The following is a 17,490-nucleotide window of genomic DNA, read 5'->3' on the forward strand; positions in this document are numbered from 1 at the left end:
AAATTTTGTGTGACAGGAGCCGCCCCAGATTTCACCTTGAAATCCAAAGCGGCCCTGCGAGGCCCACCTTAGAAGAAATTCTACCAGAAATTTGGTAGAACTTTCCCTAAAAGTGGACTACCGAAACCTGCAGAAAGATATTTACACTTCTAATATTAAACAGCATCCTCAACTCTTGGAGCCATCCTGCTCACAAATCACAACATTTTCCAATTCACATTTCGTAGCATAACTCGAACATGTAGAGTAGTCTTACTCTACCATCAATAGGAAAAGGTGCAAGACATGTAAACAATCCGATATGCAGAGAAATTTCTATGAGGTCGGCGTACAAGAGGCATAGCTACTGAAGGAAAACCAATTAGACATGTACCTTACACACTCGATGAGTACATCAGCACCGAAGAGTAGATGATGGGGAACCGCTGAAGTCGGGCCATCACTCTAGAGGTACTGAGTAATATCAAGCATATAAGATAACAGGATAGAAAAAAGTCTACAGAATCTGACAACTTAATGCTCTGATATCAAATTGACAGAACCCGCCTTGGATTTCATCATGGAATCCTAAGCAGCCTTGCGGGGCTCACCTTAGAAGAAATTTTACCAGAAATTTGGTAAAACTTCCCCTAAAAGTGGTCTACCCAAACCTGTAGAAAGACATTTACACTTCTAATATCAAACACCATCTTCAACTCCTGGAGCCATCCTGCTCCTCAAATCGCAATAATTCCCAATTCACATTACACAAGTCTTAACTTAACAACATTAATTCCACAAGTTATCAGAGCAATTCTAAAACAAAAGGTATACAAAGATAAAAAGTAAAGAGGGAAAATGATCGATAGATCCTACGATGCGGAAGCAGTGACAACTATGCCTCAACTCCATGTACGGCTGACCTCAACCAATCTAGCCTTCAAACTGGGAATTTGAAACCAAAGGGCCCAGGGGAAAGTATTGAAAAACACGTCAGCGTGATTGAACTTTGATTTTAAATGATGCATGCATTTATATTCTTTTGAATTATGATTTATTTTATTATTATTTATTCATTGAGCTTATGATTCGCATTGGAATACAGATTTGAGTTTAGATTATGAGTTTGGTTTCAGGTTTTATTTTGATTTATTATTTGAATTTATGAATTATGATAATTTTCGACGAATTATACTGTGATGTAATTTCGGACTTAAATATATTTTGATTCGTCAATTTGAGATTTCTGAAAGATTTTTGAAATGGGATTTCAATGGAATTATATTTCTTGTTTATTTATCGACTTTCGGTTTTGGGTTATTGTTTATGATTTACAATTTATAATTTATTCTCGCTATTTATTATCGAATAGAGAATATTTTGGCGTGTGGGACGCGTCGTTGATTTATTGATTTCTTATCACGAGAATTTACCCTAGTGCGGTTGGAAATCATACTCATGCCTTTATTTTAAGAGTTGGGGAAGCTTTATTGATTTTGGTTTTCTCACGTTTTCCTATGCCGTACTTAGGGTGATTCTTTATCATGCTAGCATGTAATCCACCTTTGTAGTGACGTAATGGGATCACGGGAGCCTGTTCGCCTTTGTGGCGCTTGGTTGCTGCCTTTATGGTGGTAACTTTGAAGCACAGTATCCTATTCGCATTAGTGGCGTAAGGGTAAATACGGAAGTATGAGAGTGCATTAGCCTAGGAGGCTATCACCCGTGCCTGGGAGGCTCACTCATATGGCTATCATCTTCCTCTACTTTTATTTTATTATTTTTGACTAGCGGGGCTAGTCCGATTTTACTTAATCAATGGGGCTGGCTTGTTTTTACGAGATTCTCGAATTTAAAGATAAATGTTTTATCATCGTTGCATGCAACGAGGTTTTTAAAGGAAGAATATGTGGGAAAGTATTAAAGCTTTGCTTCATTTAAATTATTTTATTTATTTTTGTCCACTCACGTTAACGTGTTTCTCAATACTTTCCCCTAAGCCCTTTGGTTTCAAATGCCCAAATTGCATGCTATATTGATTGAGGTCGGGCGTACATGGAGTTGAGGCATAGCTGTCACTGCTTTCACATCGTAGGATCTATCGATCTTTTACCCTCTTTACTTTTTATTTTTGTATACCTTTTGTTTCAGAATTGCTCTGATAACATGTGGGATTAATGTTGTTAAGTTAAGACTTGTGTAATGTGAATTGGGAAATGTTGTGATTTGGGGAGCATGATGGCTCCAAGAGTTGAGGATGGTGTTTGATATTAGAAGTGTAAATGTCTTTCTACAGGTTTGGGTAGTCCACTTTTAAGGGAAGTTATACTAAAATTTTAGTATAATTTCTTCTAAGGTGGGTCCTCATGGCCGCTTCCTGAAATCTGGGGCGGGTCCTGTCATTGTGGTTGATGCTATAGCAAACCTAGGCCATAAGTTTGTTAATGGTTCTTCTTGGACCAATAGGGTTCCCAATGAGGCTACTAAACCCTTGCACTTTGACATTTGTAAGTAGTGTTTGCCCAAGAGGCTTCCAAATCTAATTCATAATCTTTTCGTATAAAAAAAGAAGAAGGTGGGCCCTGTTAGTATAAGATTTAACATGAGCACCGAAGAAGAAACTATGAAAATTAAAGTCTACATAAAGTAGGAAAATGAGAACTAAGAAAAGACAAAAAAATAAAGACTAACTTGAACTCATCACATTTCTAGAGAAAAAAATCAATAGCTCAAATAAACAAAAACAATAGGACCAATGACCATAATTTTTTATGTCTTATTGGTGGTTACAAATATGCAAAGTGGACTACCATAAATAATTAAGCAAATAAAGCTGCCACAATATTGTTAGTTGATTAAAACTTTAAGAATAAAAAAATTTAATCACTATGCCAAAAAAGCTATCAGACGACAGAGGTCTGATCGAAGAAAATTCTATTGTCTAGTACAGTGCCGTCTCTTGGGAGTATCAGACGACAGAGGAAATCTTAGTTTGTTTGAGGAAATCTTCACTATGGCCAATAATGTAACAGCTCTGATTCTTCAAGCGGATTGCAAAATGAAGAAAAAGTAGGGTCAATCCTTCAGATATAACAACTAGTTGAGGCATCAAAGTTTTGAAGAGAAGGCAGCCATTGTACCATATAATCCTAGTAATCTGCATAGACAACACAGAGACAGAAATTTAGCAAAGCTGACATATTTCAAGAGCGAAACTTGGCAAATACCAGTGATGCCATCCCAAACCGTAGTTCCTAACTGCTTAGTGATTATCAGCAGTTTCAAATATGGTATTTGAATAGCTAGATGACAGAGTACATGTGTATGCAGATACAGGCACTAAATCACAATTGAGAAACGAATATACATGTACATGTGCATGTGGGAATGTAATAGTAGATGCATGTAGACGAACAAGAAGATGATTGCAACGCAATATATTTTCGAGAAATATTATCATGGTTATTGGCCAGAGCATCAAGTTTGATAGAAAAAGAAATTAAAAAATGGGGCATATAACATAGTACATTGATTATACCTTGACATTACATAGGCTATATATTCTGGAATGGGCTCAGTAGATGGGGAGAAGCAATGTACTTCTGGTGTGTTTCTTAAAAGTATATGTTCCTGGAACCCAAAAGTTATAGGGTCAACAACTCAATTTGTTCATCAAACAAACTAAATATGGATTGTTCATATATTATACCCGTCTTTGAAAATGAAGACCACTGGTGTAGAGGAACAAGTTGAAGATTATGCGGTAACACATTTCTAGGACTCCAATTTACTATATACTAAAGCTCCTACACTGTTCCTAAGTACTGTTCATCAATGTTCACCTCTAAATGACGGTTTTGCCCTCATTCTAAATTGTTTTACGGCTCTGCCATCGACCTTCCGGACGCTTCCGTCGGTTTCTTCTTTCTTCTTCAGCCGTATAACCAAGATTGCTCTCAATTTGGATCTCCGCCGTGAATCCGACTCTCAGCTCTCCCATATCAATATCGTCGACGAACAGGTAATTCGCGCCTTCAATTGCTCCAAAATCTTCCATCAATTTTCAGTTTTGACATATCTCCATTTGAACTTTTCAGAAAGTGATAGAGATAGATTGCGAGAGAGAGAGAGAGAGAGGCGGAGGTTTTCTGTGTCTTTTGGGTCTTCTCACTCTTCTGCGAGAGAGAGAGAGAGAGAGAGAGAGAGAGAGAGAGAGAGAGAGAGAGAGAGAGAGAGTGAAGGCTAATTCCAGGGAGAGGAAGAACAGGAAACAGGAAACAGGAAGAGGAAGAAGAATTTGATACACCAAGTTCATGCTGGGAATATGTGAGAATTGGATTTCAGAATTTGCTTTTTTTTTTTTTTTTCTCTGTTTGATGAAAGCTCTGTGGGTTTTGAAGAAGAAAGCTTGAAATTCTTCACTGATTGATAAGGTTGGTAATTGAATTCCATTTGTTTCCCATAATTGGAAGAGCTGAAGTCATTTGATTGGTAATATATGAAATTAACAGTTGAAGAAGGTAGATAACTCAGAGAAAAGGAAGAGGGGGACGGGAACAATCGGTTTTTTTTTTTTTTTTGTTTTTTCAGAATCACAGCTCTATCTGTTTGTGGCTATTTGTATTTTTTTTTCGTCGAGTTTTTGGGGTTGCTGTGTTTGGATGGTTTTTGGGATCATTGATTTTCTGATCTAAATGTTTGTGTTCTAGGTGTTAGTGGCTGTGATCTTAATTTCATAGCCAATTTGGACTCTAGAGCTTGGAATATCATCTGGGTTTTATCTATTTTGAGTGTTTAATTTTGAGATGGGGTGTAATGATCTTCATAGTCTCTGCAAGCCAGATCACTGTGACAGTTAGCAATGAATTTCTTGACTGCTCTGTTGTGTGCAATGTTGGGAGCATATTTTCATTATTTGTTGACTGATTTTGTTCCTCCCATGTTTTTTTTTTAATATTATTATTCTGTTCAATCTTCTTTTTCTTTAGAACATACTCAACATACTAAACAAATACCCAAGCTAACAGATGATGTGCCCTGCTCTTGGGGTCTTCTTATGTTTCCTGTGATATCAATAATTCAGATGCTAAAGTGTTTAATCCCAGATACTTAAAGACCCAAAAAAAGAATTGATGATACTTCTAATGTGTACAGAACATTTACATTACTTTGTAGTCGACTTTGGCCTTCACTTATTAACATCTAAATTTGTTTTATTGATGCAGCTTTGGCATTGTTTGTATTTGAAGTTTGATCATGTGTAGCTCATAATTGTTGTATCGAATCGTATATCCCAGTTTCAACTGTACCAATGATAGCACAGTCCTATACTGTTCATAAGCACTGTTCATTTCACTGTTCATACCAGCAGTGGAATGGCGGTTTTGCCCTCGAGCTGTATACTAAAGGCCTGAGTTTTGTATTGTGTTCTAGAAGCTTTACATTGACTGCACAGCCAGGTACAAACGCTTCGTTCTATTTTCGGTTTGGTCTCGGTTACAGACGCAGCATGAAACGGAGGTATCAACCGTATCGATCAAGCTCTCAGATATAAAGGTTAGGCTGAAATTCTGAAAACAAATAGGAGTTAGTGTTTGGTTTTGAATTTTTGATTTGATGTAACATTTTTGATTTTGATCATAGGTCGCTGGGGTGGGAAAGAGAAGACGAGAGATCCTGATTGTGGTTGACTTCCGGAGGAAGGTTTTGGTTTGTTTTGTGAATTTGGATTTGGTTTCTTCTTTTCTACTTATCTCTGATTGTCTGCTTTTTGTGTAAACAATTTCTCAGTTCGTGTAGAGGGGGCTGGGTTATTGGGTTTTTGCTTTTTTATTTTTTACTAATCGATTGGAATCTAAGTGAATGTCTTTTTGTATGTCTTTAGATACTGTAATAGGGTTTAGGTTGAAATTTTTTTATTTTTAAACTTGAAATCTTTTGACTCAATTGTTTGTAGGTTGAATTTGGTTTTATTTTTTATTTTTGTAGTGTGCGCTTAACCTAGAGGTTGTACAAAATTTTTTTTTACAGTAATTAATGTAGGAATGGTCTTGAATTCCAGTTGGGGGGTCATTACTGAATACAGAGCAAAAGAATTTGGCATTTGGTGCTGCTGCTAGCATGGTACATCCAGCCACAGGTAATATCTAAACCAGTTAATCATTAAGGTTATTCCAATTGTTCAGTTTAGATGGCTAAATATAGTTCTACCATCTTCAAGCAGGGTACTCAGTAGTGAGATCTTTGTCGGAGGCTCCAAAATATGCTTCTGTGATTGCAAAGATTTTGAAGCAGGATTGTCCTAAGGCCAGTCTTAGCAGTCAAATAAGAAATCAGAATATCTCAATGCAAGGTATACATCGTTTGGACTTCATACTTGAATCTCCATTGCTGCTTTCCAATGATAATTTTTTTAGAAAGGAAGCTTACATGTTAACATCTGTTTGCCTCTCCACATTTTGTAATTTAGGATTGATGACTATAAATCATTCGAATTATGCTTCTTATGTTTTCCTTACTTGGCTGTCAGACTATCCTTTAGTGAATCAATTGTTTTGATTTATACCAACTTAAGAAATCTGTTTCAATCTTTGGACTTGGTTTTTTTTGACAACAAAACATATTAAAGCTAAATGTTGCTGTTAAAATCAAACCGGTTAGAGAACCACATGTAAAATTAGTTAAGAAGTTTTTAAAACTCAGTGAATTGTGAAATTATTAAATCTTGGTCGTGCTAATTACATTTTTGTTTCATAATGGTCTGTTTTTTTTTTTTCCTTTGGCTCTAAATATTTCATTACTTTGCATTCACATTACAATGGTAGAAGTTAGCTGCACTGTTTTTGGACTGGCTACTAGGTTCACTCCAGGAAATTTGCTTTTGGCTTGAAATAAAATTTACAGCTTTTTTTTTTCTTCCTTATTCGAGTTTCTCTATCACTGTCATTTTGTATGCATTAAAAGAAGTAATGTAAACAAGCAAACACTAATAAACAAAATTGAAGAGAACATAAACTGCATCGCTGAACTGATTCGTTTATTTCAATTTGATTTGTGTAGTATGTTTAAGTCCATGAAACTTCAGTGCATACATTTAAAAAAGTTTATGCAGATGTAGAAGTGCCCATTTGAGTTCTTTGTCTGATCAAAAGTAAAACTTTGTGTGTTTAGATCAATTTGCATTTGAGTATTCAGAAGATGTTGTGAATGCTGTTTAATAATGTTGTGGTCATATCTCTGACATAGACATTCAGTTTTTGACTAAATTGAAATGTTGCATTGCAGGCAAAGCCATGGCCTTTTGCTGAGTGGAAGTTTTATAGCATTTTCTTTATTTCGTGGTGCATCAATTTATGCAGAACAGGCCAAGTAATTTCAGATATGTTCCAATAAAGTAAAGCTATAACTTCTAATAGAATTATTTGTTACCTTTTCTTTGCTCTGGACACCACACATAGAATCATTCTCTTTTCTAATTTGAAAGGCTATAGAAAAGATTAAATGCTTACAAGAACATCTTTTCTATGTATGTAGTATTTATTATTATTATTTTTCTGAGTCATAATGAACTTAAAATATTTTAATATATATTATCACACACACACACACACTTGCAGAACAAAGGTGAAGGTGGTTCATCTAATTCTATACTTCATGCTGCCTTTCCTTAACAGAGAAAATGTGCTGCCTTTATTTAACAGAGAGGAAGTGAAGGACCCAAAGCGTGTGTCACCAAGAGCTTCAACTGAGGAACGGTGTGAAGGCAAGGAACAAGTAAGCCATTGGAATTTGTTTTACGATTTAGTAATATTCCTGCAATCTACAGTCTATCTCTAAGCTTATATTTGACATAAGAAACTGATATCTTTATTTTTAAGCCCTACACTGTCATGAAAAAAGAAAGTATTTGTTTGAACATTTAGAAGCACATTACTAATACAAGTAAGAGGTTTGTTATAATTAGATTTAGTTACCAACTTTGTTTACCCTACGATAGTCTCTTTGTCACCCTATGATCAACTCTATTTTTAACAATCAGTCTCTTTGTCAAACAGGTGTTAAGAAGCTTCACATCAAAGGCATTGACAACTTCCTGATTGCAAAGAGCAAGAACAACTTGCAAATGTTGAATATGTTGGTTTGATTAATTATGCAGGTGCAGTTCTTATAATTTTCTGATATATGATCACATTTAGAATTTCCAGATCATTGGGTGGGTATTGTTTGAATATCTAGCCAATCTGTTTTCTCAGGCAAGACTGCAGTTCGTTAATCTTTTTTCTTACGCTGAGGATAACTAAGAAGTTTCCAAAGAGGAGTACAACTTAAATCAGAAACTGGCAAAGAAATATGAAAATGACAGAGGATCAAGAAGAAGCCGATCAAGATAAAGAGGAAAAGGATCATGCCCATGACTAATATGGTACATACTAAACATCCTTTGATATTGTTATTTCATCTAATAACTTTAGAGGTGTACCAACTTTGTTCTTTCAATTTCATTCTATTACAGGACTTAACAATATTGGTTGCTAGATAGACAGTAATCACATATACATTTAATAATTAAAATATTCATATTGAAAGACATTCAGTATGTCTGCTTTCAGTTAAGATAGGAGGCTCCTCCCCTGTCTCTCCTACTCACTTTTTATTTTTATTCTTTTTTACCAATTTTCTGACCCGACTATACAAAAAATTTTGCTTTTAGGCATTAGAAACATTCAGAGGCAGTAGGCAGTACACCCTCATTAAAATTGAGCACTTATACTCAAAATATGTCATCCATATGGTAGGTGTTACAAGAATTTGCTGCTTTTGTTTTTAGACACCGAGTCTCCTCAACTTATTTCAAAATCATGTTGAATTAGAACCTTTTTGAGTAAAGTCTCACACTTGCGTTGCTGGTGTCTTCTATTATGTGCAGGAGGAATGTGTTAAATGGTTAGAACATGGAGAAGACTGTAAAAGTACTTGGGCTCTCTCCCTCTGTGAACTAGAGAACTTCATTTTATTACTATTAGTTGTTGGTTCAGTTAGAAAGCAATTGATAATAGTTATACAACTTGAATGAAGTTATACTACCCGCAGCAAAGCGCGGGATCTCTAACTAGTTATTTACTATATACTAAAGGAGAGATACTGTTCATGGGCACTGTTCCTAAGGGCCCGAAATGGAATGACGCTTTTGCCCTCATTTGAGATTTTTTTGCGGTTCTGCCACTGAGCTATGCTAGGGGCTTCCATCAGTTTCTTCTTTCTTCTACGGCCATCGGATTCTTCTCTCCTATTGGTTTCTCTTCCTCCCTTCTGCCCTGGTTTGTTAAGCTATCGCCATCACTCAGTACGACATCGAAGAAGTACAGCAACACTTGCAACCACACATGTAACAACTCAACAATCTCGATGTTCCTTGATTTCATCAGTGAATCATGTAAGCCTATCCCCAAATAAAAGTTAAAACTTTCGTGATCTGAGGGTAGTAAAATTTCGAAGATTAAGGCTTTTATTGAATGGTTGTTTTTGCTTCTCCAATTCATTGTTATTGGATAGGTTGAATTCTCATACAATTTTGGGTTTCACTTATATCAGTTTTGCATTTCTCAGTTTTGGCTGGGTGGACATAGATACTGGGGGAGAGATGGAGCAAGACCACACTTGCTCTTAGGAGATGCTTCTGTATCAACACCCAATTTCCTTTTCTCATCAGAGAGATTTGATCAAACAACAAAGCTACTTAGTTTTGGGGTGACTTGCTCTTAGGAGATGGTTCTGTATCAACATCCAATTTCCTTTTCTCATCAGAGAGATTTGATCAAACAACAAAGCTACTTAGTTTTGGGGTGAATTCAGGTCTTCCTTTTTTCTCATCAGCTTCTCTAATTTCATATCAGAGGGTTGAATTCATTTTTAGGTTTTCTATTCTGTGTTAATTAATACTTTATTTTATGATTGCTTCTTGGTAGTGAGACTAGCTAAGGTGATTGCAGGCAATAGGCTAATACGTCAAGAATAAGCTAATGGGTTCCATCATTCTTTTTGTGCAGAAAGATATTCAAGGGAGGATTGGCAAAGAAGAAGCGGTTCTTTGCTTTGCTTAGCTCACTGGCATTGGTAAGTACTCATTGAATTGAGTCACGATCCTCCTTAATATTTTCATTTCAATCCTTTCATTTTAAACAAAAGTCTTTCAATTGCGCAACTCACAATTATGAGTTCAATTGCGTCTGAATTTGGTTTGAATGTTGGAGCTTTTGGGATTAATTTGGGTTTGTTTCTTTTGACAACTACAGATGCAGAGAGGGAAACTCTATGTTGGATATTATGTGGCTATGAAGGGGTTCTCTGCTTTGCTTATCAGCATTGGTAAGCACTTATTGGGTATCTGATTGGTTATTTTGCAATGTGGTATGAAAGCGAAATTTTTCTGTATAATTCCATTCTTCTTGCTTTCTTATCAGTTTTTGTGGGTGAGTGAGTGTAATAGATTTGGTTACTTAATTGGATGAATAGACATTTCTATAAGTTCAAAACTGTGGCTATGGTTAGAATATGTAATATATATATATATATATATATATATATATTGAGTGATGAAACAATCTTTATTCTCTGAAGCAACATTTCTCCCATGTTGTGAGAGTCATGGATAAATGTTGCTTCAGAGAATAAAGATGGTTTTTCCTTTTCACAGAGACGAAGGAGCTGGTGATAGTTTTTCTTGGAGAAATTGAGCTCATTTGAACAAATAGGAATATCCGATTGAGCTGGCACCCATTTGATCAAATTGGGGGATTTGATTGAGCAATCAGAGATCTTTGAAGGATTGAGCTCCGGGTAAGCTTCTTATGGTTTATTGGTTTTAAATTTTGATACATGCAGTTTTGGGTGGCTTTAATGAATTTGGGATCTTCAATTTTGTTTAGATTGTGAAACTCTATAAATCCAAGAATACTATCAGCTTGCATAATATGATAACCATATATCTAATGGCCTTATTAAGTGATAACCATCATCGTGTCCAGCCAAGTAGAGCTCTAACATAACCTAAGGTCCAAACTTCATCTGTGATAACACAAATGTTTCAATTGAAATCATTCAGATCATTAAAACACAAAGATGTAGACTTTATTAATTTTCATTGTAAACTACACCCTCCATTTATGTATTTGACTATTTTTGTGTTTCACTGTTAAATTTGAACAAAGAATAGCATGACTTACACATTTCTTTCAATTTCACTTTAGACCTAACCGGAAACATTGGAGTTGACTTTTAGTCCAGTTTCACAATGTTAGTAACCGAAAGAAGCATTAGCTTTCCTGATAGCCAAATCTTAATTGGAATGGAACATCTTGGCCGGTACTTGATGTTGCTTTGAAATTGTTGTTTAGTCTGGTTGGAATTGAATTAGTGTTCTATTCATATCTAGAAATGGTTTAGTCATAAACAAGTATATAAAGGCAGCAATATCTCACAGAAATCAATTTGAAATGGTTTGTATATATTTGTATTCTGTTTGTAAGATGACTTGCCATCAATCATAATTATATGTGATAATTGAGATTTGTCTTGGTGTCGGATGTTATGTGTCTATTGTTTATATACATGCTTCATTTTATGCAGTGTGATTGTGGAATCCCTGAAGGTGGTTAGCTTGCAAGGATTTGCCTCAATTTTGGAGCCTAACCTCTGCAGAATTGTGAGTCAAATTTTGACTATTTACTGATTATAGTTGAATTTTGGTTGAGACTAGATGCGGTTAGATGAATCTCTTCAATATGTTTATCAATTCAGTGAAGCATCATCTTGCTTTTAATAGTTCTGTTATTCAAATACTCATGTCATTCATTCATCAAAATCATGTTATGGAATCACTTTAATGGAATTTTTCTGGAATTATATTTTGCAAGGGCTTCTATTTTTTAATTTTTTATTATTTTTTAATTTTTTTTTTCTCTAAATAGATATTTAGAGACAAACCTTCAAGGGTTGAAGCAAGTTCGCAAACTTGTTGTGTTTCATTTTCTCTATTTAGACCTTTGGGGTGTATTAGAACACAGAAGGTCCTAAAATTCTTGAGTTTAGTTATGGTCTATACTCAGTATCAGATTGGTTTAGATGGATTTAGTTGTTTTGTACCATAGAGGTAGTAAGTGTGTGTTTGGGAATGTCTCTGAAATGAAAGTGCTTTTGGGTTTAATGTCAAATGAATTTGGAATATGTTATCTGCATTGTTTTGCTCGCTTTGAACATTATCATGATAGAGTGGTTTAATGTCAAATGAATTTGGAGCAAGTTGTTCACAGTGACAAGTTCCGCAGCAAAGCGCGGATAACATTTCTAGTAACTATACTAAAACGCAAACCAGATGAGGACAAACAAAATGAATACTAAAAGGACGTTTTTGCCCTTTTATGTTTAGAGGAATTGCATAGGCCACATGTTGATCTGCTAAGACACCACCTAATTCTCTACTTCTCGCGTGTGTTCGTTTCTTTGCTGAGCAGAAACAGATACAGGCTGAGTGAGAGATAGAGAGGTGTTTGTTTTATGGTTGTTTGCTCGATCTGTGCAGAAAGGGTGAGTGGTTTGTTTTTCACAACTTATTATATCGATCGGATTTGTCTTCCCCTGTATATGCCACTGTTTCCGGTTAGATTTTTGGTTCGGGTGAGTGGTTTTTGAGATTGGTGTGGTTGTTTTTTTTTTGTTTGTTCTAATTTTGAGATTTTTCTTTTGTTTTTGTTGTTGATTATAGCCTATGGTGGAATTCAATTCCTCAAGGTATTGTTAAACCCATCCATGGTGTTTAGTTTGTAATTTCGATTTGGTTTGTAAGGTTGGGTTATCTCCACGTCGCTCAGCTCGCAGGTACATGTTGCTCTGCTTTTACTTGCTCTGTTTTTGGCGGATTTGGATTTGAGTTTTGGGTCCAAAGGTTCTGATTTGGTGATGAATTGGGTGCATGGGCAAGGCAGAAGGGCTTTCGTTTGGAACTGTTTGTTGTGAATTTGGCTCGTTGATATGCCTAAATTGATTAGGATTCAAGGCAAAACCAGATGGGTAAATGAAGATTAGTGCGCACAGGAATTCTTCTAGTATCCTAATGGGTTTTGGAATAGGAATAGTTATTCCTATTGATTTAGACCTGGAAAGTAAGTTCTATTCTAGTTAGGAATAGGAAAGCTAGCTCTCTTTCCTTGTTCTAATAGTTTTAGGAATCCTAATGTGATATGTTTGTAACCAACACCTATAATCTATAAATAGGGCTGCAGGGAGCTCATATAATGTGTCCTCAGATCAGAGAAGAGATCTCAGAGAGTTCTCAGTTAACATACAAACACAGGGGCAGGGAGAGCCAAGGGTGATAGAGAGATCTAGCAAAGGGGTTGGGGATTAGCATAAGGATTTCAATAAGTACTTGTAATCAAGTTGTTATTCTCCATAGTGCTAGTGATTCTCAAGAGAGATCACACAGAGGACGTAGGCAAAGTTTTTGTCGAACCTCTATAAAATTCTGTGTTCGTGTGCTGTGGTTTTCTGCTGTGATATTTAGCATCATCATCCTATTATTGTTTGCACAGTCATAAGCCTATAAAGAGAAACAAGGTTCTGGGTAAAAGGTGCATATTTACTACAAAGTGGTATCAGAGCTTAGGCTCAAGGTGTTTCTAAGATGGCAGATGACAAGGCAGACGCAGGCAGCAATGTGATGCCCATTATGTTGAATGGGAAGGATAACTTCACATTATGGCAAAGGAAGATGAAAAGTGTCCTGATTCTACAAGGTCTGTACGAGGCTATTCTCGGGATAGAGAATAAGGCAGCTGATATGGCAGACAAGGTTTGGCAGAAGATGGACAAGAAGGCAAAGAGCTTTATAGAGCTACATCTTGCTGATCATGTACTAGTTCATGTATTGGCTAGTGCCGGTGAGAATATGAACAGCAAAGAGACCTGGGATTATCTCAAGAAGGTTTACGCGGGTAAGGTTCATATCGGTGAGAATATGGACAGCAGTAAGACATTGGACAATGTTAAAGAGGTTGACGCGGATAAACTCTTCTTGAAAGACGAACTCTATAGTCTTCGGATGGAAGAAGGCGGGGATCTGCAGGATCATCTGAATAAAATTCAGATTTGTGTTGCCAATTTATCAAAGGTGGATGTGAGGAATAAAGATGAGGAGAAAGCACTTATGCTGCTAAGATCTTTACCAGCTTAATTCGAGCACTTCATCACCAGACTCGTTTCCGGTAAGGATTCTCTCAAGTACGGTGGGATTACCGAAGCTATTCAATCTTATTTTAAGATGAGTAGGGAGACCGAAAGCTCTCAAGAAGGAGGCCTTCATGTCAAGGGCAAGGAGACAGGTCAGTTGACGAGTAAGAAGGATAAATCTGGTAACAAGGGTACATCAAAATCCAAGGAAAAATACAAGAAAGGTTGCTTCAAATGTGGTGCTACCGACCACTTGAAAAGAAACTGTAGAGAAGGGAAGATGAGAGCAGAGGCGATGGCAGGGAATTCAAACACAGCCAATGTAGTCATCAAACAAGATAAAGATGACGGTGAACTCCTTGTGGTAGCAGCCAGCTCCAATGCTTTTAGAAATTGGATTTTGGATACCGGTTATACATTCCACATGTGTGCAATCTGAGAATGGTTTGACACATTTGAGGACAGTAGCAGTGGAGACGTTTTTAGGGGAGATGACTCATCGTGTAGGATCCTAGGTATTGGATCAGTGAAAATCAGAATGCATGATGGAGTTGTTAGAACGTTGGAGAATGTCAGATATATTCCCAAGTTAAGGAAGAACTTGATATCTTTGGGTACTTTGGACAAGGCCGGATATAGGTATCGCTCTGAAGAGGGAAGACTCAAAGTTCTCAAGGGATCACTTGTTGTAATGAAGGGCGACATTCAACCTAACAACTTATACAAGCTTCAAGGGATTACAATAATAGGTGGAGTTGCAATGTCTACTGAGGTAAAAGACAAGACTGAGCTATGGCATCATCGCCTTGGGCACATGAGTCAAAGAGGAATGCAAGAACTCCACAAGAAAGGTAAGCTAGAAGGTGTCAGTGTTTGCAAACTGAACTTCTGCAAGGATTGTACTCTTGGGAAGCAGAAGGTGGCATTCAAGTTAGCAAATTGTGAGAACAAAAGCAAAGGATTGCTGGATTATATTCACTCAGATGTATGGGGCCTGGCACCAGTAAGGTCTATGGGAGGCTTCAAGTACTTTGTTACTTTTTTAGATGATTTTTCAAGGAAGATTTGGGTCTACTTTATGAGGGAGAAATCCGAGGTTTTCACAAAGTTTAAGGAGTGGAAAACAGAAGTAGAAAATCTAACAGGCAGAAAAATCAAGTATTTGAGAAGTAACGGTGGCAGTGAATATAGAATGAAAAGGTTCTTACAATTTTGCAAGGATGAAGGAATCACAAGACACTTCACGGTGAAAGAGAATCTCCAACAAAACGGAGCTACTAGAAGGATGAATAAAACTCTCTTGGAGAGAGAAAGAAGCATGCGGCTGCATGCAGGATTACCGGACACGTTTTGGGCAGATGCAGTTAACTATGCGTGTTACTTGGTTAATCGGTCACCATCAAAAGTCTTGGACTTCAAGTGTGCAGAGGAGGTATGGTCTGGAGAACCAATTGTCTATTCTAACTTAAGGGTGTTTGGTTGCAGCACATATGCTCATGTTTCCAACAATGAGCAAACCAAACTCAGGCCAAAGTCACGCAAGTACATATTTCTCAGTATTGAGAAAGGAGTAGAGGGCTACAAGTTATGGGATATTGTCAGCAAGAAAAGGGTTCTAAGTAAACATGTCATTTTTGATGAGGAGACAATGCCGTTCAATGAAGTCAAGACAAGTGAGGTGAAGAAGAAGATTGATGTTGTAGAGAAAGCAACCGAAGTTCCTCTAACCAAAGGGATCATGGAAGAAACTCCAGCTCAGGTGGAGCAAATTGAGCAGGTGGAGCATGATAAAGGGGTTATCGAGGAAGAAGTCTTAGAGCAACAACAACAGTCATTAATACAAGCTCAGGTGGAGCAATTAGCACTACGAACCTACGACTCAGTTCGTCAGTCACTTGGGCAGGAGTTTCAGAGAAGCATAGCATTGGACAAGTATGCTCTAAGTTTGAGTCCAGGAGATCCAACCACGTATCAGGAAGCTATAGCAAATGATGTACGGGAAAGTTGGATGGGAGCTATGTTAGAACAGATGAAGAAGTCCATGCAGAAGGACTTGGTTCAGGAGTCGGTTCCTAAACCCAAAGAAAGAAATTAGGTTGGTTGTAAGTGGGTTTATAGGAAAAAGGAAGGAATGCATGATGAGGAAGCCATGAGATTCAAGGCTCGGGTATTGGCCAAGGAGTATTCGCAGAAAGTAAAGGTCGATTTTGACCAAATCTCACTAGTGGATAGCTGCGTTTATCATCATGTGTTCAAGGATAGTATGGTTTTACTATTGCTACTTTATTTAGGTGACGTGTTGACTACATGTCAGGATATGTCTAGAATTCCGAAGTTAAAGGCACAACTAGGGAAGGAGTTCGACATAAAGGATCTAGAAGCTACACAACAGATCCTAGGAATGAAGATAAGGAGGGACAGAGAAGCGGGAAAAATATGGCTGTTATATGAACCCGTGTCTACGCCACCAGTAGCACACTTCCAGTTGAGTCTGCAGAGATCATCTACGAAGGAGTTAGATGAGATAATGAATGTGTCTTATGCAAGAGTAGTGGGATATCTTATGTACACTAGAATCTGCACAAGACCAAGTTTAGCTCAAGCATTGAGCGTTGTGTCAAAGTATATGGCGAATCCAGGTAGACGACACTGGCAAGCAGTGAAGTGGATTCTGTATTACTTGAGAGACACCAAGGAGCATGTATTTGTGTTTGAAAGACAACAAGAACAAGCATGCAATGCTGGTCATGAGGGGTCAGATTTGGGAGGAGACTTAGACAAGAGAAGACCTGCAACAAGTAATGTCTTTACTTGTGGTGAAGGTTTAGTGAGTTGTAGAGCAATTGAAGAATTAGCTATGACGTTGTCTACCACTGAAGTAGATTGCATGGCACTAACAGAAGCTTCCACAGAAGCATTATGGCTTAATGGGTTATTGAGTGAGTTTGGAATTCAACAAGAAGTTGTGGTGAAGAATGAGGTCATCAGTTTGACAAGGAATCAAGTGTTTCAAGCAGAGACGAAACATGTTGATGTTCGTGGTTGTCGTAGCGAAGGTTGAGTCAACTCAAGGAAGATAACAAATGAGAAAGTTCATTCAAGGGAGAGTGTCTCAGATTGTTTGACCAGGACCATTGCCATGGAGGAGTTCAAGTGTTACTTGAACCGGCTCGATCTTACAGCATGTTGAGATTGAGGTGGAGCACCTCCTCACTTGAGGTGTGTTGAGGCAAGAAGAGACTTTTGCCAAGGTGAAGGTTCTTGAAGGTTTCAGGATTACTTCAAGAA

The 17,490-nt window shown here is 37.2% G+C and overlaps 3 long non-coding RNA genes across 5 annotated transcripts; all 3 read left to right on the forward strand.

The window, feature by feature from the left end:
* The first annotated feature begins 5,243 nt into the window (after positions 1-5,243).
* Positions 5,244-6,336, forward strand: LOC121051994. Its single transcript, XR_005807724.1, has 4 exons — positions 5,244-5,535; positions 5,623-5,682; positions 6,022-6,118; positions 6,203-6,336. It is a non-coding gene; the product is annotated as an uncharacterized LOC121051994 (long non-coding RNA).
* A 1,042-nt stretch (positions 6,337-7,378) lies between these two features.
* Positions 7,379-9,101, forward strand: LOC112193388. Of its 3 annotated transcripts, XR_005808951.1 has the most exons (5): positions 7,379-7,752; positions 8,034-8,134; positions 8,232-8,401; positions 8,690-8,770; positions 8,906-9,101. It is a non-coding gene; the product is annotated as an uncharacterized LOC112193388 (long non-coding RNA). The 3 variants fall into 3 exon arrangements; XR_005808952.1 differs by lacking the exon at positions 8,690-8,770 and having other exon boundaries at positions 8,215-8,401; XR_002933885.2 differs by lacking the exon at positions 8,690-8,770 and having other exon boundaries at positions 8,906-9,098.
* Positions 9,102-10,070: 969 nt separating this feature from the next.
* Positions 10,071-11,838, forward strand: LOC112194725. Its single transcript, XR_002934134.2, has 4 exons — positions 10,071-10,092; positions 10,272-10,344; positions 10,597-10,815; positions 11,605-11,838. It is a non-coding gene; the product is annotated as an uncharacterized LOC112194725 (long non-coding RNA).
* Positions 11,839-17,490: the final 5,652 nt, after the last annotated feature.

Source organism: Rosa chinensis, chromosome 3 (assembly GCF_002994745.2).
Source record: "Rosa chinensis cultivar Old Blush chromosome 3, RchiOBHm-V2, whole genome shotgun sequence".
Taxonomy (NCBI): Eukaryota; Viridiplantae; Streptophyta; class Magnoliopsida; order Rosales; family Rosaceae; genus Rosa; species Rosa chinensis.